The sequence below is a fragment of the Aquarana catesbeiana genome, linkage group LG07 (genome assembly GCF_042186555.1).
Source record: "Aquarana catesbeiana isolate 2022-GZ linkage group LG07, ASM4218655v1, whole genome shotgun sequence".
NCBI classification, from domain to species: domain Eukaryota; kingdom Metazoa; phylum Chordata; class Amphibia; order Anura; family Ranidae; genus Aquarana; species Aquarana catesbeiana.
Genome location: NC_133330.1, coordinates 100,302,976 through 100,330,016, shown reverse-complemented (window position 1 = coordinate 100,330,016; position 27,041 = coordinate 100,302,976).

Sequence of the window (27,041 nt, the reverse complement as noted above, 5' to 3'; positions counted from 1 at the left end):
CTTCCGGCGGACTTTCGGCGGACTTGCAGCAGACTTTCTAACGAACGGACTTGCCTACACACGACCACACAAAAGTCCGACGGATTCGTACGTGATGACGTACACCGGACTAAAATAAGGAAGTTCATAGCCAGTAGCCAATAGCTGCCCTAGCATGGGTTTTTGTCCGTCGGACTAGCACACAGACGAGCGGATTTCGGGGTCCGTCGTAGTTACGACGTAAAGATTTGAAGCATGTTTCAAATCTAAAGTCCGTCGGATTTGAGGCTGAAAAAGTCTGCTGAAAGTCCGGAGAAGCCCACACACGATCGGATTACCAGCCAGCTTTAGTCCGTCGGCGTCCGTTGGACTTTTGTAGACGAAAAGTCCGACCGTGTGTACGCGGCATTAGACTTGCAGATCTCCCACCTTTCCTGCCTACCAGGCAGGCTGGGAATCCCCATGTATACATAATATCTTGATTCACCATTTGTTCCAATAGGGGTTTTCGATGTCTTCTTCTCGCCAGTGTGCCTTTAGCTAGATCCGCAAAGACTTGAATTCTTGCCTCTTCAAACTGTAGTGGGGCATGGCCCTTCAGCTTAAGCCAGATGTTTTCCTTATCCTCATAAAATCTAAACCTCACAATTATATCACGGCTACCTTCGAACCGTCTGGTATCCAGCCTGCCCAGCCGGTGCACACGCTCAACTTTTGGGAAGTCTTTTCCTTCCAGCCCCAGAAGTGGGCTGAAGATAGTCGCCACAGTCTTCCTTAGGTCTTCACCTCTATTTTCTGGGACCCCTCTGAGTCTCAGATTTTGTCTACGGTCCCTATTTTCCTGATCTTCCAGCCTGTAGCATACTTTTATCTGATTTTGTTGGGTTGTTTTAAGTTGTTCGTTTAATCCGGAGATCTCCCGTCTTTGTTTATCTAGCTTATCTTCGGCCTCTTCCACTCTTACCAAAAGGTTGCCTAAATCAGACCTCAACAAGGTAAACTCCGCCTTAATTGACATTTCGAGCGCTTTAAGCATCTCTGCTAATTCGCCATTTGAGGGTAGTTGTGGATCTTGTCTATGTTCATCAATTCTAGATGCTTCTATCGTATTTTCGGCTAGTAGCTCCTCCCTGGAGTGATCTGGGGTCATATCTTCCCTCTCATTACGTCCCTTCTTTTTATCTGTTATGTTTAATTTTTGAGTCTCTTGCTGGGAGCTCCCCGGACTCCCCCCTTTTACCATGTATTGCTTGATAGTACTAGCGGAGGTATTCCCAGCCGTATTCTCTTTTGGGGTTTTCGGTAAGCCCCCCTTCCCGGCTTTAGCTGAACTACGACTCATACTTCTCTTCCCGCTGTCTAAGCCTTCTTAGTCTTAATCAGTGTAACCGGAATTAACCGTCTTGGGCCAGGCTCCAGGCTTCTTCTGTTTAGGCACCGTATAGAGTTATATTCAAAGTGCAGGTGCTGGTGTGGTGATGGTACACAATTAAATCAATTAAATCAATGAATAAGCCTCTATGTGACAGTGCTGAAATCGTACCTTTATACAATACTGATACATAGGATTCCTATATGCGTTTTCCGCTGATCTGTGTCTGGCATCCCCTGAGTTAAATAAATGTTGTAGGGAGAGTCCCGTTATGGTGTTGTATTTAAAAATTTCTATTCCGATACCACTCACTCAGCCTTATATCTGCTGTATACCATTATCCATACCCATCAGATATATAAATCCTTACAGGGCTTCCTCCCTATATTGATGTTTACGGAAGTGTCAGCTCTGCTTACAGCATTTTCTGGGGTTTGCCGTATCACACTTTTCCGCTTCTTAGTTTATATTTGAACGGTTGAAGTTATTATCAATATCCCCGTTTTCCCTCCCTCATGGATGCTGCGGTACTGGTATACAAGCTTATAATTGGCGCGGATATATCCTAGGAGTTTATGTGCTTCAAAAAAAAAAAAGGAGGGGGGGGGGGAGAGACAAAAGAAGCAGTCCGTTGTTCCTCCCAGGAATATCAGTTCTTCCACTTCAACCCTAAATGACCATACTCTTATTGTATTCTATTCATTTGGTACAGTTTGTGCAAATATAAGTTATGATACCAGAGCCACTTTCCCTCTATCCGGTTACAGGGATAATAAAGCTGATCTCACATAAGTTTTCTTGCATAATATCCGCCAGCTTACTTCTCCATACTTATTTCTAATACACTCTTACCTTCAGCGTTTGTTAGGCTTTATGAATCTCTTACCACCACCACACTAGATGTCTGTCATCTCTTCATGTTGTATATGCGATGCTCGGCTATTGAACTTCCTTGCCACTCTCAGGCTGTAAAGCACCTATCCTCTGACACTTGTCGTGGTGTCCGGCTCGATACTAGACTCATTCACTGGCATTGCCTGAAGTAAGGGGGGGGGGGGGTGGGGGGGGGGAGAGCAGGGACCCGGAGCGAGCCACGGAGTCAGCCACCTAAATGTCACCTCTGTCTTCCCGGAGAGGCGCCGGCTCTCAGCACGCCGACCCCCTCTCAATACTCCCGGGGTTCTCCGCTCTATCCGCTCCGTCCTGGCGTCCCGCTCTGTATAGGCTAGAGGGAGTCTACCAGCGCTTCAGCGGGACGGCACACCTCTTACTCCTCCCTTCCCCTAGGACGTCTGACGTCTCACGTCATTCTCCACCAGTCATCCTCTACAGGCTCTTTCTGATCACCATGATATTGTTTTAATTCTAAGCGATTTCATTGGCTTAAAAATGGTTGTAAATTTAACTCAGTGTTCATACCGAGGGGTGCTAGAGATTTCAGGGTATATATCCACCATTTTTCTTTTTGTAAAAGAATACAAAGTCCCCTCTTCTCTCTGGTAACTTCAGGACGTATATACCTTTTACTTTTAGGCCTTCTGTTTCGCCATGATGGTGTTGTGCGAAATGTTTGGCTACTGGCCGTTCTTCTTTCTTCTCTTTTTGCCCCCCCTTCAGCATTCTCTCCCTTTCCTTTTTTTAGGACATGGACAAGTAATCATGTATACCACCTTAGAGGTGGAACAGTTTATTAGCTCCCTGATTTCATATTCTTTTTCTCCTTTTGCATCCCTAAATGTGTCTGTTCTTTCAACAAATGGGCATATCTGACACTTTGTACACAGAAACATACCTCTACTACGTGGGAATTTAGACAGCCAAGTAGAATTTTGTTGTTTGGTAAATTCTGAGTGTATAAGTATATCCCCTAGGCTTTTTGACCTCTGGGCTACCATCTTGGGCCTCTCCCCTACTATTTTCGCTATATTTTTGTTTTTTAGCAGGACATTCCAATTTTTTTCTAATGCTTTACGTACGGAGCCCCATTGTGCTCCATAAGTGGTAATGAGTCTCATGGGGCTTGGTTCTGTTATTTTTGACGGTACATATTTTTGATTCATAGTTGATAGGCTTTACCTAGTTCGTACTGCCACTTTTTGTTTCGCTCTATGGATCTGACGATGGGAGTACCCCCTTTCCCGGAATCTTTTATATAGTTCTTTTGACTCCCTAATTAGATCTTTAGCATCAGAGCAGTTTCGCTTTATTCTAATGAACTGTCCTGTAGGGATTCCATTTTTAAGCTAGGGGGGATGGTGGCTGTCTGCCCTAAGTAGCGTGTTTGCTGCCGTCTGTTTGCGGTAGGTACAGGTACTCACTCTGCCATCTTCAAGTTTGATGGTCAGGTCTAAAAAAGACAGTTTGTGCTGGTCGTATGTGTAGGTCAACCGTATGTTGCGTTGGTTAATATTAAGTTCTGCAACAAACTCATGTAGAGAGTCGATGTCACCCATCCACACGACCAGCACGTCATCGATGTACCTCAGCCACGTGTGCACGTGGCCGAGGTACATCGGACGGCCAAACACCTCCTCTTCCTCCCAACTCCCCAAGTGGAGGCACGCGTAGGCAGGTGCCCATGCTGCCCCCATTGAAGTGCCTTTAATCTGTTGATAGAATTTTTTGGAGAACTGAAAGAAATTGTTGTTCAACGCAAATTCCAAAAGTTCAATAAGGAATTCATTTTGAGGCCCAAATTCTGGAAAACTCTTTTCCAGGAATCCTTTAACTGCTGCTATTCCCCAGTTGTGTGGTATCAATGTATATAATGACTCTACATCGATACTTACCAACCATGCTTCCTCTGTGATTCTCAGATCTGCGACTTTGGCCAGCACATGGCGTGTGTCCTGTACGAACGATTTTAGTTTGTTTACCATAGTTTTTAATAGGGAATCCAGGTACTTCCCTATCCTGTCCAGGGGTCCTCGGATGGCGGAAACAATTGGTCTCCCTGGAGGTTTTTGCAGGGATTTATGAACTTTTGGGATGCAGTAGAAGGTGGGGATATTATAGTCATCTACTGAAAGATATTCAAACTCCTTTTTCGTTAGTAAACCCACCTCCACTGCATCATCCAATTTACTGTTCAGTTCTCGTACTACCCCCGGGAAGGGATCATGATCTAATTTTTGATAAGTGTTGGGGTCTCCCAGGAGGCGCTTGGCTTCTCTTTCATAGTCTTCATCGTCCATGAGGACGATGTTACCGCCCTTGTCACTCCTTTTAATTATGACTTGTTTTGCCTCTTTGAGTTCTTTTAGCGCTTGACGTTCTGTTGGGGTAAGATTGTCATGATCTGTTTCCAAGGAATTTCTTCCAAGTCTGCCTGGACCATTTCCAGGAACATACTCAGCCATTTGTTTTTACCTAACGATGGCATTTTTGTAGATCTTATATTTAAATTTGCTGATCTCCTGGTTGGGGAGTTTATTGTTTGTGGCTTTTCATTTTCCTCTAGCAAGGAATTGAGGATGTCAATCGCATTTTGATCATCCTCATCAAGGTCACCATTATTAAGTTCCATGGGTCCATCTTGTTCATATAATGATCTAAAAAATACTTTTCTCAGGTATAATACCACGTCTTTATAGACGGTAAATTCATCCATGGAGCTTACTGGTGAGAAAGACATTCCATGTTGTAATAGCTGAATGTGTCTTTTATCTAGGGGAAATGAGGATAAATTAATGACAGTCCTGTCCTCTCCAGACATGACGTCATTAGATATTGTTCTTAACGGTTTTGGCTCCTTGTCCGTGAGCCACCCGTTTGTTGCCTTGGATTGTTCCCTCGCTGTCTTTTGTTTTCGCTCTGTTTCTTTTGGCTCTTCAGCCAGCAGCAGCACCCCAGTCTTTTATCCACACACCTGCTTGTTACAAGACAATCCTCTCCCCTTTTCTCAACAGCCTGCAGCTTCATGTTCTTCCTGCTCTGTTGCATCAGCCAATTATCTACAGGATCAAATAAGACCCAGCCAAGATGGCTGCCCCTGCACTGGAGACACTCTATAGATGAGCATTGCAAAGTGATCTTCTTGAAGCTGCTGTACTTCCGCATGAATAGGGCTGAAGAAGAAGTGACATGCTTTGAAACATGTCCCTATCTCCCAGCACACTCCCAGTGGTGTCAGGCATCCCCTCCATCAAGGCTCCAGACTCCCTCCTGCCTGTGCTCTTTTCCCCCTACTCACGGCTGAAGTAGGCAAATTCCACAGGGGCTTCATGCTCCAGAGGCAGCAGCTTTGACTTTTACCACTTTGAACCAGCTTCCCCTTTGTGAGTGTGTTTTTAATCATTAATAAATATTGTTCACCTTGTTTACTCCACTACTTTCCCTTTTTTTTTTTTTTTTTATGAATGAATAATCATTTTAACCTGGACCACACCGCTGAAGGATACTACATCAGTAAAAAAGGAGGAAGTTCTGCAGCAGTCATCAGCTACAGTCCAAATAAAAACTTTACTCTTGCTGAGGGGAAAAAAGAGTAGCTGAGGTGGGCGGAACCCACTGGTGACATCATCTGTGATCTCAGACACTGTCTATACTGCAGCTGCTGTGATTACTGAGGCGATAGATTTAGGAGAGGAAGCCGTTTCCCTTTTCTAGGGGGACAGTGGAAGCACGAGGGCTCCCTCAGCAAAGAGGGATACACACTGAGGAAGCAGGAATTTTACTTCTTATTTAGAATTGACTTTCATAATTGAAAAGGTAGTAGTACTTTGGTTTTGTTTTTTTTTAACACTAGTAGCACTTTGTTTAGAAATAAGTTTAAGTCACTGGTAATAAATGTAACGCACCTGTCTTCTTAGAGGCCTATTATCCCTGGGTGCCTATTGGTTACTTGACAGCTGTCATTTAAAGAGCAAGGGATGTGTCCAATCCTCTCCCTCTGCCACTCCCCTTGTGCCTGATCTCATCACATCACAAGTGCTATCCCGCTACATGGATCTTTGCTGCAGCTCTAGCTCTGTTCTTTTTAAATTCCATGTATTATGAATATAATGTTGGGGGTTTGTTGAGCTCTAATTAGGCTCTTTTTGTAGTTGGAATACATATTATTCTTTACCTACCTCACTTTCTATTGAACTCTGACCTCCAGGTCACTTACTACTGATCTCTAAACTCTGCATCACTTCTGACCTCTGCCTCACTTAACTACTATTCTCTGCCTCATTTACTACTGATCTCTGACCTCTGTGTCACTTATTACTGATCTCTGACCTCTGCCTCACTTACTACTGATCCCTGACCTCTGCGCCACTTACTACTTTTCCCTGACTGACCTGTGAACTCTGCACCACTTATCATTGACCTGTGAACTCTGCATCACTTACCACTGACCTCTGTCACTACTGACCTGTGAACTCTGCATTACTTACTACTAACCTCTGAACTCAGCATTACTCACTACTGACCTCTGAACTCAGCATCACTTACTACTGAACCTCTGCACTCAGCTTCTATTTTAAACCACTGCCAATAATTAGTGCAGAAAAACCACACCCAACTTTTGCCGCGGTGCACTGTACATGCTGTGCTTTCTTTTTCTTGCCTAAGAGGGCCCAATTTAAGATCCTGCACACAGGCCCTATTACTTTCTATGACACGGTTACCCCATATTTTACTGCGGGATACTTCTCTCACAACTGTCCCTCCCCCAGTTGGTTTGGGGGGGCACAGTTTGGCATATTCGCCCTGGGCACTAAATGACCTTGTCTCAGCACTGATAATCATTGATTTGCATTGTAGCTTAGGGGCAAAAACTAGCTATCCTCAAAGTAAGAATATCATATAGGAGGATTGTTTTTTACTGAAGCTTTTAAAATACCTTTAACACTCTAACAACTGGTATGAAATGTTGGAGTAAACCACTTTGTACTTGTCACTGTGGACTACGGCAAGAGTGTAAAGTGCTTGTGGGTGGATAAAAGCAATCTATGCAGGCAGTGAACCAAATCTTTTTGACTGATGAATTATTTTCTTAATTGGACAGTTCCATATTCAGTCTATAAGAGAGATGAAATAGCAATGTACTATAAGCAAAAAGACACAGTAAGAAAGTAAAGAGCTTCTACAGATAAAATGTTAATTCACCTTATAGCAGTGTTCAAAAACATTGCTTACACTTTAATTCAGCAAAACTGGCTTTTAATTATTTTTGTGTCCTGATCATCATAATTGACTGTGGAACCAGGGGAAATCTGTCAAATGAATCCTAAAGCCCCATACACACTCTCAGATTTTCTGCTGATTTTTGTCTTCAGATTTATCAAAACCATGTAGTGCAAGGGCCTGCCTGATTGCATACAAATTGAAACTCCTAAGGTTTGACCTCATATTATATGGTTTTGGTAAATCTGAAGGAAAAAAATAGCAGAAAATCTGATAGTGTGTATGGGGCTTAAATGTGACAGAGCTGCAAGCTGTGAGCTAATAAAACAGATTTGGTTATACACAAGTTTTTGCCAACCAGAAATATATGACAGTTGCAACCTAGAGAATGATACCTGGCTCCCCTGATTTACAATACATAATTACATAGTAGGTGAGGTTGACAAAAGACACAAGTCCATCAAGTCCAATGCATGTGTGTGATTATATGTCAGTATTACATTGTATATCCCTGTATGTTGCAGTCGTTCAGGTGCTTATCTAATAGTTTCTTGAAACTATTGATGCTCCCCGCTGAGACCACCGCCTGTGGAAGGGAATTCCACATCCTTGCCGCTCTTACAGTAAAGAACCCTCTACATAGTTTAAGGTTAAACCATTTTTCTTCTAATTTTAATGAGTGGCCACGAGTCTTGTTAAACTCCCTTCTGCAAAAAAGTTTTATCCCTATTGTGGGGTCACTAGTATGGTATTTGTATATTGAAATCATATCCCCTCTCAAGCGTCTCTTCTCCAGAGAGAATAAGTTCAGTGCTTGCAACCTTTCCTCATAACTAATATCCTCCAGACCCTTTCTTATCTTTGTTGCCCTTCTTTGTACTCGCTCCATTTCCAGTACATTTCTTCCTGAGGACTGGTGCCCAGAACTGGACAGCATACTCTAGGTGCAGCCGGGCCAGAGTCTTGTAGAGCGGGAGAATTATCATTTTATCTCTGGAGTTGATCCCCTTTTTAATGCATGCCAATATTCTGTTTGCTTTGTTAGCAGCAGCTTGGCATTGCGTGCCAATACGGGCCTTCCTTTATCTAGATGGCAACTCACCTCCTCATAGAAGGTTAATAGATTGGTTTGGCAAGAACGATTCTTCATGAATCCATGCTGATTACTGCTAATAATACCGTTCTCATTACTAAAATCTTGTATATAGTCCCTTATCATCCCCTCCAAGAGTTTACATGCTATTGATGTTAGGCTAACTGGTCTGTAATTCCCAGGGATGTATTTTGGGCCATTTTTAAATATTGGTGCTACATTGGCTTTTCTCCAATCAGCTGGTACCATTCCAGTCAATAGACTGTCAGTAAAAATTAGGAACAATGGTCTGGCAATTACTTGACTGAGTTCCCTAAGTAACCTCGGGTGCAAGCCATCTGGTCCCAGGGATTTATTAATGTTAAGTTTCCAAAGTCTAATTTTAATTCTGTCCTCTGTTAACCATGGAGGTGCTTCCTGTGATGTGTCATGAGGATAAACACTGCAGTTTTGGTTACTAAAGCCCCCCGATTCCCTTGTGAAGACGGAGGAGAAGAATAAATTCAATACCTTCGCCATCTCCCCATCCTTTGTAATCAGATGTCCTTCCTCATTTTTATGGGGCCAATATGGTCTGTCCTCCCTTTTTTACTGTTTACATACTTAAAGAATTTCTTGTGATTTTTTTTTGCTCTCCTCCGCTATGTGTCTTTCATGTTCTATCTTAACCATCATTATTGGACCCTTACATTTCTTGTTGCATTCTTTATAAAGTCTGAATGCTGATGATGATCCCTCAACCCTGTATTTTTTGAAGGCCTTCTCCTTTGCTTTTATATGCATTTTTACATTGGAGTTAAGCCATCCAGGACTTTTGTTTGCTCTTTTAAATTTATTACCCAATGGGATGCATTGGCTAATGCCCTTATTTAATATGCTCTTGAAGCAAACCCATATCTCCTCCGTGTTCTATGTTCCTAAGATTTTATCCCAATTTATGCCTTCTAGCAAGGCTTGTAGTTTAGGGAAGTTGGCTCTTTTGAGATTTAGTGTCTTTGTATTCCCCTTATGTTTCCTATTTGTGTGATTTATACTGAAGCCAAATGACCTGTGATTGCTGTTACCTAAATTGCCCCGTATTTCCACATCCATGATCAGGTCTGTATTGATGGTAATGAGTAGATCCAGCAACACTTTATTTCTAGTTGGTGCTTCTACCATCTAACCCTTAACATTGTCCTGCAAGGCATTTAGGAACTGGAGAGCCTTAGATGAATGCGCGGTTCCTTCCGCTCAGTCTATGTCTGGACAGTTAAAAGCCCCTATTATGATAACACTTCCCATCCTTGCTGCTAATCCAAATTGTGATAGGAGATCTGTCTCCCCTTCCTCCCTCATGTTAGGGGCCCTATAGCATACTCCCAGTATTATTTTCCCCTTAGCTTTATCCCTTTGGAGCTCCACCCATAAGGATTCCACCTCCTCCCTAGCTTCCTTAGTGATGTCATCTCTCACATTCACTTGTACATTATTCTTGATATATAGGCATAACCCTCCCCGTTTTTACCCTCTCTATCCTTGTGATAAAGGGTATACCCTTGAATGTTTGCCAGCCAATCATGAGAGCTGTTGAACCAGGTCTCTGAAATTCCCACAAAATCCAAATCCTCCTCAAACAGCAGTATCTCTAGTTCACCCATCTTGTCCGCCAGGCTCCTGGCATTGGTGAACATGCCACGTAGTTTAGACAGGTCACATATTATCCTCTTATTGGGTGTTCCGAGACTGCAACTAGGACTTGCTACTATACTTACCTTGGGTTTATGTGCTTTGGTCAACCTACCACTAATGAAACCAATACTACCCTCTGGAATATGTTCCGCACTGACTATCTCTATCTCTGGACCCTCCCCCCCATCGCCTAGTTTAAAAAGCCCTCTAACTTTTTGGCCATCTTCATTCCCAGCTGACCTGCACCCTCCTCATTTAGGTGCAGTCCATCCCTTCTATAGTACCGGTTATCGACTGAGAAGTCGGCCCAGTCCTCCAGGAACCCAAACCCCTCCTTATTACACCAGCTCCTCAGACACTTGTTTACTTCCCTAATCTCCCTCTGCCTTTCTGGTGTGGCTCAATGTACCGGTAGTATTCCTGTGAATACGACCTTGGAGGTTCTTTTCCTCAATTTAGCTCCTAAGTCCCTAAAATCGTTCTTTGGGACACTCTATCTGCCTCTGACTTTGTCATTGGTGCCAATGTGCACCGTGACAGTTGGGTCTTCCCCAGCCCCTCCCAGTAATCTGTCCACCAGATCAGTGATGTGCCAAACCCGAGCGCCCGGTAGACAACATACTGTTCGGCGCCTCAGGTCTTTGTTACAGATTGGCCTCTCTGTCCTTCTAATGCCACGTACACACGATCGGACTTTCTGGCATACTTGGTCCGGCACACTTTCTGACAGACTTTGTCCGCCAGGTGCGCCGGACTTTAAAACGGACGGACTTGCCCACACACGACCGGACTTTCCGGTGGGCTAAGTCCACCCGTCTTTCGCCGGAGTTACGGTGGACTTTCAGAATGAACACACTTGCCCACACACAGACAAGTCCGTTCATTTTGAGCGTGACTCAGGTGCGACGGGACTAGAAAAGGAAGTCAATCATGCCGCTTTTATAGGCGAGATTAACACCTTGCGAGCCCCGTCGCGGGTCATACCAGGCCCTAAGGTCTAGTATGGATTTTAAAGGGAAGCCCCTATGCCGAAAAAACGGCGTGGGGTCCCCCCTATAATCCATACCAGACTCCGATCCGAGCACACAGCCCGGCCGGTCAGGAAAGGGGGTGGGGACGAGCGAGCGCCCCCCTCCTGAACCGTACCAGGCCGCATGCCCTCAACATGGGGGGTGGGTGCTTTGGGGGAGGGGGCGCCCTGCGGGGCCCCCCTCCCCCAAAGCACCTTGTCCCCATGTTGATGAGGACAAGGGCCTCTTCCCGACAACCCTGGCCGTTGGTTGTTGGGGTCTGCGGGCGGGGGGCTTATCGGAATCCGGGAGCCCCCTATAATAAGAGGGCCCCCAGATCCCGCCCCCCCACCCTATGTGAATGAGTATGGGGTACATGGTACCCCTACCCATTCACCTAGGGAAAAAGTGTCAGTAATAAAACACACTACACAGGTTTTTTTAAATAATTTATTAAACAGCTCCGGGGGGGTCCCTCTTCTCCCGGCATCCGGTTGGTTCTTCTCTGCTCTCTCCGGCCTCTTCTCCCGGTGTTCCAGTTCTTCGGCCGCCTCCTCCGCTGTCTTCAGGCCGCTCTCTTGCCAGCGGAGGTCCGGACTTCTGGGCTTCTTGTCTTCTTCCCTCTTCTCTTCTCCAGATGTTGACACGACGCTCTCTCCGGCTGGACTGCTCTCTGAGGGCTCCGATGTGACTTATATAGGCGGAGAACCCGCCCCCTTATGATGTCACAGTCCCTGGGCATGCTGGGACTGTGACGTTTTAGGGGGTGTAATCAATATCACCCAGTGACCAGGCCCCCTAAAGCGTCACAGTCCCAGCATGCCCAGGGACTGTGACATCATAAGGGGGCGGGGTCTCCGCCTATATAAGTCACAACGGAGCCCTCAGAGAGCAGTCCAGCCGGAGAGAGCGTCGTGTCAACATCTGGAGAAGAGAAGAGGGAAGAAGACAAGAAGCCAAGAAGCCCAGAAGTCCGGACCTCTGCTAGCAAAAGAGCGGCCTGAAGACAGCGGAGGAGCCGGCCGAAGAACTGGAACACCGGGAGAAGAGGCCGGAGAGAGCGGAGAAGAACCAACCGGACGCTGGGAGAAGAGGAACCGGAGGGACCCCCGAAGCCGGAAGAAGACCCCCAAAGCCGGAGGAAGACCCCCCGGAGCTGTTTAATAAATTATTTTTAAAACCTGTGTAGTGTGTTTTATTACTGACACTTATTCCCTAGGTGAATGGGTAGGGGTACCATGTACCCCATACTCATTCACATAGGGTGGGGGGGCGGGATCTGGGGGCCCTCTTATTATGGGGGGCTCCCGTATTCCGATAAGCCCCCCGCCCGCAGACCCCGACAACCAACGGCCAGGGTTGTCGGGAAGAGGCCCTTGTCCTCATCAACATGGGGACAAGGTTCTTTGGGGTGGGGGGGCCCCGCAGTGCGCCCCCTCTCCCAAAGCACCCACCCCCCCATGTTGAGGGCATGTGGCCTGGTACAGTTCAGGAGGGGGGGGCGCTCGCTCGTCCCCACCCCCTTTCCTGACCGGCTGGGCTGCGTGCCCGGATCGGGGTCTGGTATGGATTTTAGAGGGGATCCCACACCTTTTTTTGGCGTAGGGGCTTCCCTTTAACATCCATACCAGACCTAAGGGCCTGGTATGACCCGTGCTCGCCGCAATAGGAAAATGTGTTACAGAGGAACGGCTTTCCGTCGGACCAGCACACAGACGAGCGGACAGCACACAGACGAGCGAACTGAGTTCGACGGAAAGATTTAAAACATGTTTCAAATCTAGGTCCGGCGGGCTTTTGGGAAAAAGTCAGCTGGAGCCTACACACGGTCGGATTGTATGGCAGACTCTGGTCCGCCGGACCAAGTATGCCGGAAAGTCCGCTCGTGTGTACGCGGCATTAGAATTGAGTTCCCTACCACCAGAATCTGTCTTTTCTTTCCCTTCGCTTCCCCCCCACCCTCACTGGAGGAGTTCTACCCCCGGCAGCTAAGAGAGTCCCTCAGCTCCAGCAGTGCTGGTCCCTGACTGGTTTCACCAATGTCACTCAATGAAGCGTACTTATTGGGATGCTCCAGCCCTGGATCGGCCTCCCTGGCACTTCCCCCTCTACCCTTCCTGTCACCCATCTACTCTTTGCTAGTGCCTGCACCTCTTTGTCTCCACCCGCCTCTGTGCTGGCCCCAGCCGACACCTGCCGTGTACGTTCCTGGCTCTCCTTTAGTATGGAGGGACTTCTCAGTGCTGACAGTTGCTTCCCCAGATTCAGAACCTGGGCTTCCAGGAAAACAATGCGCTTACATTTTGCACCGCAGTATTCACCCTCGATCAGATGATCAAGGAATGCATACATGCCACAAGATGTACAACGAGTCGCCTCTCCACACCCGCTGGGCATCGTATTATATCCTGTCCAAATTACCTAACAACTAGCTTCCTGACACTAAGCCCTCATGCACACAGGCTGTTAAAAAAACGTTATGAAAACGCCAGTATCTTTGCAGTGATTTTTTTTTAACTTTTTTCAGCTTTTTTCAGCGTTTTTGCAATAGCGTTTTTTAGCGTTTTTGAGCGTTTTTGAGCGTTTTTCCGCGTTAGCGTTTTTGAGCGTTTTTTTTTTTTTTTTAATTTTTTTTTTTTTTTCAATGGATCAAAAACGCTAAAAAACGTTGGTGAATGACGTTTTTGAGCATTAGAGCGTTTTTACAGCTGAAAAACGTCTTTCAGAACCCACTGGTCCTGGGTTTTTTTTACAGCTTAAAAACGCCTATGCCACCTGCAGCTCAAAAACGCCTAGGTGGGCATGAAGCCATAGACTAACATAGACAGGCCTTTTTAAGCTGCAGAAAAAGCTCAAAAAAGCAGCTGTAAAAACGTCCGTGTGCATGAGGACTAATACTCAACAAGACCAATACACAGGTACACAACAAGACAATACACAGGTAGTTGCAAACCTACATGCACTCACAGACCACTCGCAGACCTATGTGCACTCGCAGACCTACAGTACATGCACTCGCAGACCTATGTGCACTAGCAGACCTACGTGCACTCGCAGACCTACGTGCACGCGCAGACCTACGTGCACGCGCAGACCTATGTGCACGCGCAGACTACTTGCAGACCTACGTGCACTCGCAGATCTACGTGCACTCGCCGACCTACATGCAATTGCAGACCTACGTGCACTCGCAGACGACTTGCAGACCTACGTGCACTCGCAGATCTACGTGCACTCGCAGACCACCGTGGACTCGCTGAACTACGTGCACTCGCAGACCTACATGCACCTGCAGACCACTCGCAGAACTACGTGCACTCGCAGACTATTCGCAGACCTACGTGCACTCGCAGACCTACGTGCACTCACAGACCACTCACAGACCTACGTGCACTCGCAAACCTACGTGCACTCGCAGACCAATCGCAGACCCACGTGCACTCGCAAACCTACATGCACTCGCAGACCAATCACAGATCTACGTGCACTCGCAAACCTACGTGCACTTGCAGACCGAACGCAGACCTATGTGCACTCGCAGACCTATATGCACTTGCTGAACTACGTGCACTCGCAGACCTACAATAGTTGCAACTGAATGAACGACACCTGCTTGGACAGAAACCAACAAAGTCTGGGGAATGCCCAGAAAAAAGCCAAAGTCTACTTACCAAAAGCTTGCAGACAACCAAATTGACCTAACAGTAAGCGTTAAAAAAGGGGTTTAGTCCGCACGCATTTGCAAACGCATGCGTGAGCCACAGAGCCACATCACGGCACCCTTGTATCTGTAGTCCTAACACTAAACTATGAGTGTCCCCACAGTGGAGGCACATGCATTTTAATGGATAAATGAGAGCAGGTGGACTGGAGGGGAGCCCACCCCTCCTTAAAGGTACAGGGGCACACCAAACACCCAGCAATAGCACAAGGGCTGCAAAGGTGTTGGTGCGCTGCTGGACCAATACAAACACTCACGTGATAACAAAAGCTTGCCACCACTCTCATTTATAGCTGGCTATGGCAGTAAGCAGCATTGGTAGGCTAAAACAGGTACCAACAAAAGTCTGGGGAATTCCCAGGAAAAAGCCAAAGTCTACTTACCACCAGCTTGCAGACAACCAAATTGACCTACCTAACAGTAAGCGTTAAAAAAGGGGTTCAGTCCGCACGCATTTGCAAACGAATACGTGAGCCACAGAGCCACGTCACGGCACCCTTGTATCCCTTGTACCTAACACTAAACTATGAGTGTCCCCACAGTTAGATAGCCTCCCAATGTTGCTTACTGCGATAGCCAGCTATAAATGAGAGTGGTGGCAAGCTTTTGTTATCACGTGAGTGCTTGGACAGGAGCTGTCATTTTCAGGTCTAGACTGGTCAATTTTACATATGAAGATTGTGCCAGAAAGATGTGCAAACAATTTTATACAGCCACAAATTCAAGAAATCACTCCTAAACAAGTTTCTGGGAAGCAATTATCAAAAATGTATTCATACCAGGGACGTGCGGTGAGGTCAGTGGCTGTTGAGGCACTGGCTAGTATCAGAGCCAGATTTAGGTATCTATTTACTCGTAACCATCTTTCACATTATACAAAAAAAATCGGGCTAACTTTAGTGTTTTTTTTTCTTTTAATTCTTGAAACAGTTAAAAAAAAAACACATTTGAAAAATTGCTGCGCAAATACCGTGTAACATAAAAAATTTAAACGACCACTATTTTATTCCTTAGGGTGTCTGCTAAAAATTTTATATATATATATATATATATATATATATATATATATATAAATAATGTTTGGGGGTTCTGAGTAATTTTCTAGCAAAAAAATAATGATTGTTACATGTAGAAGAGAAGTGTTGGAATTGGCTTGGGTGGCAAGAGGTTAATTACCAAGTAACATACAAATAATTATTATATATAGTTTTTAAGATAATTTACTATATTTTCAAAACTGTACTCAGGTGGCTTAACGGACAAATTACTAAACTTTGAAGTAACTTCAAACCAGTAATTTCACAGTAAATAGATAAATAATAAATTATTATGTTATAACATAAAGCATAATAATATATTATTTAGCTTGATTAAAAGTACCTTTTAAGCAGCAGCAGCAGCAGATTCTCCCTTATAACTGTTTGAGAAAAACATGGGATTATGGGTAATCCTTATACCCATAAACCCATATTTTTTCCTTGTAGTTAAGAGGGCTGGGCTAGAAGGGAGCATGTGTCTTTTAGGCCTCATGCACACAAGACGCCGGTGCAAACTCTGCTGAACACATATTTTTTAAAACTGAAACCGGCGTTTAGAAACGCTCGTTTTGCCGAGTTTGCATGCCGCGTTTAGCCGCGTTTGCGTCTAGAAGCGTCTGCAGAGCAGAGAATGACATTTTGTGACCCAATTTTGGGCCCCCGTATCTCGGGGCCACTTGGTGCTAGGAACCCCAAATTTGGTGTGCTAACACAGTGGAACTAGCACTACAACATATCTCTTTGGGGTTCCTAGCATCAAGTGGCCCCGAGATATGGGACCACAAAGTTGGGTCACAAAATGTCAAGCACTTTTCTGCAGCAGAGAATGACATTTTGTGACCTGATTTTGGGGCCCCATATCTCAAGGTCACTTTGCATATGTTATAGTGTTAGTTCCACTGTGTTAGCACACCAAATTTGGGGTTCCTAGCACCAAGTGGCCCCGAGATATGGGGCCCCAAAGTCGGGGTGCAAAATGTCAAGCACTTTTCTGCAGCAGAGAATGACATTTTGTGACCCGACTTTGGGGCCAGGTATCTCGGGGCCACTTGGTGCTAGGAACTTTTTGGATATGTTGTAGTGCTAGTTCCACTGTGTTTGCACACCAAATTTGGGGTTCCTAGCACCAAGTGGCCCCAAGATATGGGGCCCCAAAGTCGGGTCGTAAAATGTTCCTTTAAAAACACTTATAAACGCAAACGTGGCTAAACGCGGTACCCGCGTTTAGCCGCATTTGGCGTCTGAAACGTGGAAAACGTTTGCGTCTGAACCCATTTTTTTGCTTCTGGAAAAACGAGGTTAAACGCAACTGCCTAAAAACGCCAAAAAACAAGACTGTGTACATGAACACATAGGATAACATTGAATGGGTTCATGGGTCTATAAGACCCCACATCTCTCCTCCAGGCTGGAAAGCATGACATTAAAAAAAATTATTAACGATCCCATGCTTTCCAGCCGCGGCTTTGTTTACAATCGCAGCCCGGACGTGACGTCATAACATTGCGCCCAGGCCTCCGACGGTCATAGAGATGACTGGTGACCATCTGGTCATCGAGCAAGAAAAAATCCTGGACGGCCACACACCGATACAACACCTTTATTCGTGAATTAAAATCCAAAACAGTCAGTCCACCATTCTATGCAGAGGTAGAGGCAAATATCTTAAGCGTTTCACACCGTACGTTGGTACTTAATCATAGCTAATATGGCATGGCCGTCCAGGATTTTTTCTTGCTCTTTGATCCATTGTAGAGCCTGCACCTGTGTCTCAAAGAACTCTTGTCTGGAGCGGCATTTCTTTCTTCTGACCATCTGCTCACCGGAAATCTCTATGGTTGTCATCTGGCGGCGGCAGATTTTTTCTCTGGATCCCCGGTTGCACGGGAGAAATCAGAGAAGCACCAGATGGCGGCGGGAGGGGGGTATGTCCCCTCAAGTCGCCTGTAATGCCCCGTACACACAGTCGGATTTTCCGACGGAAAATGTGTGACAGGACCTTGTGTAGGCTCCATCACACATTTTCCATCGGATTTTCCGACATACAAAAGTTTGAGAGCAGGATATAAAATTTTCCGACAACAAAATCCGTTGTCGGAAATCCGATCGTGTGTACACAAATCCGACAGACAAAGTGCCACGCATGCTCAGAATAAATAAAGAGATGAAAGCTATTGGCCACTGCACCGTTTATAGTCCCGATGTACATGTTTTACGTCACCGCGTTTAGAATGATCGGATTTTCCAACAACTTTGTGTGACCATGTGCATGCAAGACAAGTTTGAGCCAACATCCGTCGGAAAAAATCCTAGGATTTTGTTGTCGAAATGTCCGAACAAAGTCCGACCGTGTGTACAGGGCATAAGAACGATCAAGCGGCAGAACTGCTACTATGATCATTCTTATGTTGCACAGAATCCACTAAAAGATGATATCTGGATGATGCTGGAATGTTAAATGCTGCAGGAAGTGGTGCCATGTCTCTGTAGCACAGTAAAATCTACCATGGTTAATTTGGAAATGGCTGCGAGACAATATTGTGCTTTCTTTTAAAGCCAAAAGAATTTATGCCAATATTTCTCGAATAATTTTTTTTTTGTTACCAATACCAGGTACAAGCAATACATTTCTATGGCTACTATTAAGATGTGCTTTTTGAAATGTCAGCATCAGAACTGAGATTGCTGCTATTTGTTCAATATATTTCACAAGTTATAAGTGGTAAGACAAGCCTATTTGGGCATGCCCATACACACTTGTGCACAAGGTTCCCTGGCAGTACTTTATGCTTTATTTTAAATATGCTTACTTTTTTCAGGCTGGTCGCATGATGTGCTGGGCTCAGCCCTTCCTCCTCTCAGCTGGCCGCTCAGCTGTCAGCTAATTGCCAGCTTCTATCCCTCCACAGTTACTTAGCTGTTGATGATATCTTGCTCATCAGTCCTGCCTACTTAAGCTGTCCAGTCCAGAGGATCTCTGCCTTCGCCTTGGTCAACATCACAGAGCCTATCTCCTGCGTTCCTTTTTAAAGACTTGCTTTGCTAACATCCCTTCTGGCTCCAGATTCTGCTTGCTGTTCCACTACATTGATCCCTGACTTCTGGCTTGGCTGACTATCCGTTCCGATTACTGAACTTTGGCTATGTTTTGGCTACGTTTGTTCTTTTTACTTTTATTATTAAACAAGTGTGATTTAACTGTACTTCTGTCTCAGTCTGATTTCATGGTTTCTGACAGCAGGCTTTTTTTTTTCTTGGTATCTACTCCATTGATGGTCTGTCCTAAAGAATTGCATGTGAGTTCAGGCTGCCATACTGTCAGGGGCCAGGTCCTGCCCTAACATGTTTTTCTCAGTCTTCCAGGATAAAAGATGAAAATAAATAAGTTTTGGGTTCTGCTGTTGCATATAAATCAGGTTAACTGTAAAAGGAAGAAGTCAATTCCACAGCCAAATATGTACTGCCAGTGTACACTGTCACTAGCTTGAAACAGACTGTGAAATTCATATTGTCCATAAAAGTATGTACAGCTTTAACAAAAAATGGTGTATCACCCCAACAGGTCTCAGCTTTGTGCATCAGGTACATGTCCCGGTGTTACCATGGCCTGAAAGTTGTGAATATACAAGCACCAATTATAATTAATGCTAGCCTACATGTACAGTGCCTTGAAAAAGTATTCATACCCCTTGAAATTTTCCACATTTTGTCATGTTACAACTGTATTTTATTGGGATTTTATGTGATAGACCAACACAAAGTGGCACATAATTGTGAAGTGGAAGGAAAATGATAAATGGTTTTCAAAATTTTTTACAAATGAATATCTGAAAAGTGCGGCATGCATTTGTATTTAGCCCCCCTGAGTCAATACTTTGTAGAACCACCTTTCACTGCAATTACAGCTGCAAGTCTTTTTTTTGGGGATGTTTCTACCAGCTTTGCACATCTAGAGTGAAATTTTTGCCCATTTTGCTTTGCAAAACATGTCAAGCTCTGTCAGATTGAATGGAGAGCATCTGTGAACACCAATTTTAAAGTCTTGCCACTGATTCTCAATTGGATTTAGGTATGGACCTTGACTGGGCCATTCTAACACATGAATATGCTTTGATCTAAACCATTCCATTGTAGCTGTGGCTGTATGTTTAGGGTGGTTGTCCTGCTGGAAGGTGAATCTCCGCCCCACTTTCAAGTCTTTTGCAGACTCTAACATGTTTTCTTCTAATATTGCCCTGTATTTGGCTCCATCCATCTTCCCATCAACTCTGACAAGCTTCCTTGTCCCTGCTGAAGAAAAGCATCCCCACAACATGATGCTTCCACCACCATGTTTCACGGTGGAGATGGTGTGTTCGGGGTGATATGCAGTGTTAGTTTTCTGCCACACATAGCGTTTTGCTTTTAGTCCAAAAAGTAAAATTTTTGTCTCATATGACCAGAGCACCTTCTTCCACATGTTTGCTGTGTCCCCCACATGGCTTCTTGCAAGCTGCAAATGGGACTTCTTATGGCTTTCTTTCAACGATGGCTTTCTTCTTGTCACTCTTCCATAAAAGCCAGATTTGTGGAGTGCATGACTAATAGTTGTCCTGTGGACAGATTCTCCTACTTGAGTTCTGGATCTCTGCAGCTTCTCCAGAGTTAACAGGGGCCTCTTGGCTGCTTTTCTGATTAATGCTCTCCTTGCCCGGCCTGTCAGTTTCGGTGGACGGCCATGTCTTAGTAGTTTTACAGTTGTGCCATACTCTTTCCATTTTCGGATGATGGATTGAACAGTGCTATTTTTTTTAAAACCTAACCCTGCTTTAAACTTCCCCACAACTTCATCCCTGACCTGTCTGGTGTGTTCCTTGACCTTCATGATGCTGTTTGTTCACTAAGGTTCTCTAACAAACCTCTGAGGGCTTAACAGAACAGCTATATTTATAATGAGATGAAATTACACACAGATGGACTCTATTTACTAATTAGGTGACTACTGAAGGCAGTTGGTTCCACTAGATTTTAGTTAGAGGTATCAGAGTAAAGGGGGCTGAATACAAATCCACGCCACACTTTTCACATATTTATTTGTAAAAGATTTTGAAAACCATTTATCATTTTCCTTTCACTTCACAATTATGTGCCGCTTTGTGTTGGTCTATCACATAAAATCCCAATAAAATACATTTACATTTTTGGTTGTAACATGACAAAATGTGGAAAATTTCAAAGGGTATGAATACTTTTTCAAGGCACTGTATTTAAGCACTTGGCAGGTGCTCCGGGATGAAGCCTGAAATGTGTTTGGTCTCTAATCTCAAAACAGGTTTTTTTTTCGAAGCAGTGTCCCAGAAGGTGGTGCATAAAAGGAATTAATGCAGGTAAATAAATTGCTACATTTTGTACAATATGTTAAAGACTTCTACCATATTCCCCAGTTCAGTCATTGTATAATTCAGTTTCATATGTTAACTGTGCATTACAAATATATAAATCTATTAGCAAAGAAAAAATAATTATTTTTTTGTATACACGCTCAAAAATACTCAGTTAAATCATACCTAGAAGCCCACCAACATATCAAAATAGGCATTACATAGACACTACAATTACACTTCCTTCCTCCAATGCATGCACACTAATTAAAATCATGGCAGATCTGTAATAAAAAAAAACACACATGAGTATACACACCTACTCATTGGTGACACTAATTACTATTTATCACTCATCCTAATTTCCTGCTTTATTTGTATAATCATCATGAAAATGGCATCGACTTTAGACTAATAACTTTTAATGACCAGCGCCAGGGGTAATGATTATGTTGCAAGTCACAGTTGTTATACTGGCAGACACTGTACCAATCCAGCATAGTGGAGTCTGGTCATGAACAAATTTGAGTTTGATTTGCAGGGTATTCATCTAACTCTTCCTACATACTAGAAATTGTGGACTTTAATCTGAAACCCACTGAATTTAGTCGGGTGGGGGGTATCTTGAAAATAATTTCTGGGCTAATTGGCAAGGGATTATCAAACAATGGGCATGAGGAGCTGAGCACTGCCACGGGGATCATGTTCCAATGCAAAAACAATTTCAAGAAATACTGTTCAGCAAGACAAGAGCCCTCTTTTTTCTGGTACCAAAACAAGGTTTATTGCAACAGAAAGTTACCCAGAAGGGCCCTCTTTTTCATGAAACTTTGAGGGTGACATTGAAAAAGCACAAATCCTTCAAATTACATGCTTTGGAGGTACTTTTAAGCTGTATCTGTTGTTATGGAACAGTATACTACTCAGAGAGAGAGAGAGAGAGAGAGAGAGAGAGAGAGAGAGCGTGAGCAACATTGCATTCTGGCTTCAGATATTTAGCATTTGTAATAGATTAAATACAGCAGAAATACCTCAATCTGGATAAATTCTATTTTTTATCTAGCAGCAAAAGGGTTGAATTGAGACGTGGAAATGGTAGCCACAAGAGCTCTAAAAGCTATTTGAAGGTTTAGACTTTCAAAATAAATAAAGCTAAAATCCTCACTTTCATACCACTTTGCCAAACCATGGCTTGGGATCTTCTATTTGTGTAATGCCACACTGTATTGCCTAAAAGGTTTAATAACAAGTCGAAACAAAGTGCACAGAAACACTTTGAAACCACATCCCCACACTCCAGAGATGAGGCAGTTGTTATGCTGAAAATAAAATTACAGTGCCATCCACATTTCACAGACATGAAATATAATCACTGGAGAGTATGTAAGCTTGACCAAGCAGCAATGTAAGAGGGAGAGATGTGGCAGTTTATTAATAAAATAAAAATTAGAGTGCATTATTTTAGAGACAACAGCCAGAAAAATTGTACAGACTCACTGCACACTATATAAACAATTTTACTAGGTGACAATAGAAGAGGCAGAGACAAGGCAGATTATATTGTGAAATAAAAATGACAGTGTTTTATGTCATAGGCAATATTCAGAAATCTATAGCACAGACACCCTTGCATATTATGGAAGCCTTTTGCAATTTCAGAGTCAGAGGCTGAGCAGGTTTTATCAAGCAATAAAAGTTAGATTGTATTATGTCAGTGACAGCAGCCAGAAATATTGTACAGACTTGCAGTACATCAGGTAAGTCATTTGATTAGGCTGCAATTGAAGAGGAAAAGACAAGGCAGGTTTCATTGTAAATATATATGGTTCAGGGGGGGCGCTCTCTCTCGTCCCCCCTCTTTTCCTGCGGCCTGCCAGGTTGCGTGCTTGGATAAGGGTCTGGTGTGGATTTTTGGGGGAACCCCACGCCATTTTTTTTTAAAGTTTGGCGCGGAGTTCCCCTAATATCCATACCAGACCTGAAGGGCCTGGTAATGGAATGTCCCCATCTTGATGGGGACAAGGGCCTCATCCTAACAACCCTTGCCAGGTGGTTGTGGGGGTCTGCAGGCGGGGGGCTTATCGGAACCTGGAAGCCCCCTTTAACAAAGGGGACACCCAGATCCCGGCCCCCCATGTGAATTGGTAAGGGGTACATTGTACCCCTACCATTTCACAAAAAGAAAGTGTCAAAATGTTAAAAAAACCACAGGAGACAGCTTGGGACAAGTCCTTTATTAAAAATAAAAAAATAAAAAAAGAGATTCCAGTGATGTAATCCAATAAATCCATGCTCCTACTCCAGCGATGTAATCCAATTCTCAATCTCCAGCGATGGATGATCTCCAGCGACTCCAGCGAGGAACAGGCACAGGATCCTTGGAAAGATGGACTAGGTTTCCGCGCTTAGGACAAAACTGGTATGCAGCCTCCCCTGAATCACACCTCCCTAAGGAGGGTGAGATAATAGATTTAAGAAAAAATAGGGATAAGTGGCGCTCCCTAAAGGGGGGGGGGGGTAATGCTATGTAAGTGTATATCCACAACACCTAAAAGTGTAGTGCTGGAAACATCTAAATCTTAAGCCTCATAAATATATGTGAAACAGAACTTATATAAATATATGTGTATATATATGTATGTATGTATATCAATACCTTGTCAATACCTTGTCAAATAAACATAGCATCAATACCTGTTAATGAGAAAATGTGAACAAATACCACTAAAGTGACATAAATATTCCAATAGCCCATATAGCAGTGGGAGAAAATGTGACCATGAAAATCTACCCCTGCTGGCCCACAGTATATAAGTTGGTAAGCAGAAAATATAAAACATGTGATAATAATAATGATAAGTCCACGTGATGAGTGTCCACTCCAGTAAAAGTAAGTATTATATAAAATACTCCACATCAGTTATATATGTGAACAAAAACCATAAAAAAATTAAGAGAAGTCAAAAATAATATAAGCTAAAAATAAAAGCTAAAAATAAAAATAAAAGTGAAGCTCCAGATTGACAAAGTGTTCATAAAAAATGCGTGACTCTTGTGCTTATTCAATATCCGGTGACTTCCGTGATCACCCTCAAGGGTCCCCACTCACCAGCTCCTGGTACCCCTGCAGGGGTAATGGGCATGTAACAGCAGGATAAAGGGCTCCCCAGGTCCAGTCAGGGCGTCCACACGTGTCATCTATGCAACCCAGCTCCAAGCATTAGGTGGTACCACAGCTTCATGCATCACAGCCTTGTCTTGTAACTGGGCACCTGATGTGAATAGGCCCTCGGCGATTGGGTTTTCACCTTTGCTAGATCTAAACTCTAAATTTTATAGCGAAAGGCCAGTTTAGGATAACATCTGGAGAGGTTGGATCTTTTGTAATGCTTTTATTGCCAACACTGTCCCCTTTTTAAAGATTGTCTCTTCATTTCATGGCCCTGTGACACCTATTGTAACAGAGGATGAAACACTGAAAGAAATATTCCAACAACCCCCAATGCTGCCTTTCAGCATTACAAAAGCATTACAAAAGATCCAACCTTTCCAGATGTTATCCTAAACTGGCCTTTTGCTATAAAATTTAGAGTTTAGATCTAGCAAAGGTGAAAACCCAATCGCCGAGGGCCTATTCACATCAGGTGCCCAGTTACAAGACAAGGCTGTGATGCATGAAGCCAGTGTACCACCTAATACTTGGAGCTGGGCTGCATAGAGGACACGTGTGGACGCCCTGACTGGACCTGGTTTCCCAGTGAGATGTATGGGTGACCCCGCCCCCTCTGATGCAAAATGCGTGGGGGTCCCCCAAAATTCAATTACCAGGCCCTTCAGATCTGGTATGGATATTAAGGGGAACTCCGCGCAAAAATGTAAAAAAAATGGCATGGGGTTCCCCCAAAAATCCACACCACATGAGAATCCTGTGTTGCATCAGAGGGGGGGCGGGGTCACCCGTACATGTCACTGGGAAACCCTGGCATTTCCCCTTGTCAGAGGGGGGCGGGGTCATGTGACGGGTGGCCCCGCCCTCAGCTACATAAGAGCTATCAAGCTGGCAGGCAGGATCCTGTGCGTGTTCCTCGCTGGAGTCGCTGGAGATCATCCATCGCTGGAGATCGAGAATTGGATTACATCGCTGGAGTAGGAGCATGGATTTATTGGATTACATCGCTGGAATCTGTTTTAAATTTTTTTTATTTTTAATAAAGGACTTGTCCCAAGCCGTCTCCTGTGGTTTTTTAACATTTTGACACTTTCTTTTTGTGAAATGGTAGGGGTACAATGTACCCCTTACCAATTCACATGGGGGGCGGGATCTGGGTGTCCCCTTTGTTAAAGGGGGCTTCCGGATTCTGATAAGCCCCCCACCTGCAGACCCCCACAACCACCAGGCAAGTGTTGTGGGGATGAGGCCCTTGTCCCCTTCAAGATGGGACATCCTCCCCATGTTGAGGACATGTGGCCTGGTACGGTTCAGGGGGGGCGCTCTCTCGTCCCCCCTCTTTTCCTGCAGCCTGTCAGGTTGCGTGCTCGGATAAGGGTCTGGTGTGGATTTTTGGGGGAACCCCATGCCATTTTTTTTTTATTTTGGCGCGGAGTTCCCCTTAATATCCATACCAGACCTGAAGGGCCTGGCAATGGAATTTTGGGGGACCCCCATGCATTTTTAAAAAAATTTTCAATGACTTTTATGTGTATTGTCGGGACCGACAATTCATTAATAGCCGGCACTAGCGCTAGCACATTTAAATGACTTTTTTTTCCTTTCGAAATGTAATTTTGCTCTCGGACTGTTATAAACACAGGAAACATGCACTACTTTACAGGCATACTATAGACACCCCCCAGGTACGAAATTTAAAGGAATATTTCACTTTTATTGTTTCACTTTAAGCATTATTAATATCACTGCTCCCGAAAAAACGTCCGTTTTTAAAACTTTTTTTTGCATTGATACATGTCCCCTGGGGCAGGACCCAGGTCCCCAAACACTTTTTATGACAATAACTTGCATATTAACCTTTAAAATTAGCACTTTTGATTTTTCATGTTCGTGTCCCATAGACTTTAACGGTGTTTGCGTGTTCAAACTAATTTTTTGCCTGTTCGCATGTTCTGGATGCAAACCGAACAGGGGGGGTGTTCGGCCCATCCCTAATATATATATATATAGATATATATAGATATATATATAGATAGATATATATAGTTGTGCTCAAAAGGTTACATACTCTGGCAGAATCCCTGGCAGAATTTATGATTTCTTGGCCATTTTTCAGAGAATATGAATGATAACTCAAAAACTTTTCTTTCACTCATGGTTAGTGTTTGGCTGAAGCCATTTATTATCAATCAACTGTTTTTACTCTTTTTAAATCATAATGGTAACAGAAACTACCCAAATGACCCTGATCAAAAGTTTACATACCCCAGTTCTTAATACAGTGTATTGCCCCCTTTAACATCAATGACAGCATGAAGTCTTTTGTGGCATTTTTGGGTGAGGCTCTTTATCTTCTCAGATGGTAAAGCTGTCCATTCTTGGCAAAAAGCCTCCAGTGCCTGTAAATTCTTGGGCTCTCTTGCATGAACTGCACATTTGAGATCTCCCCAGAGTGGCTCAATGATATTAAGGTCAGGACTGAGATGGCCACTCCAGAACCTTCACTTTATTCTGC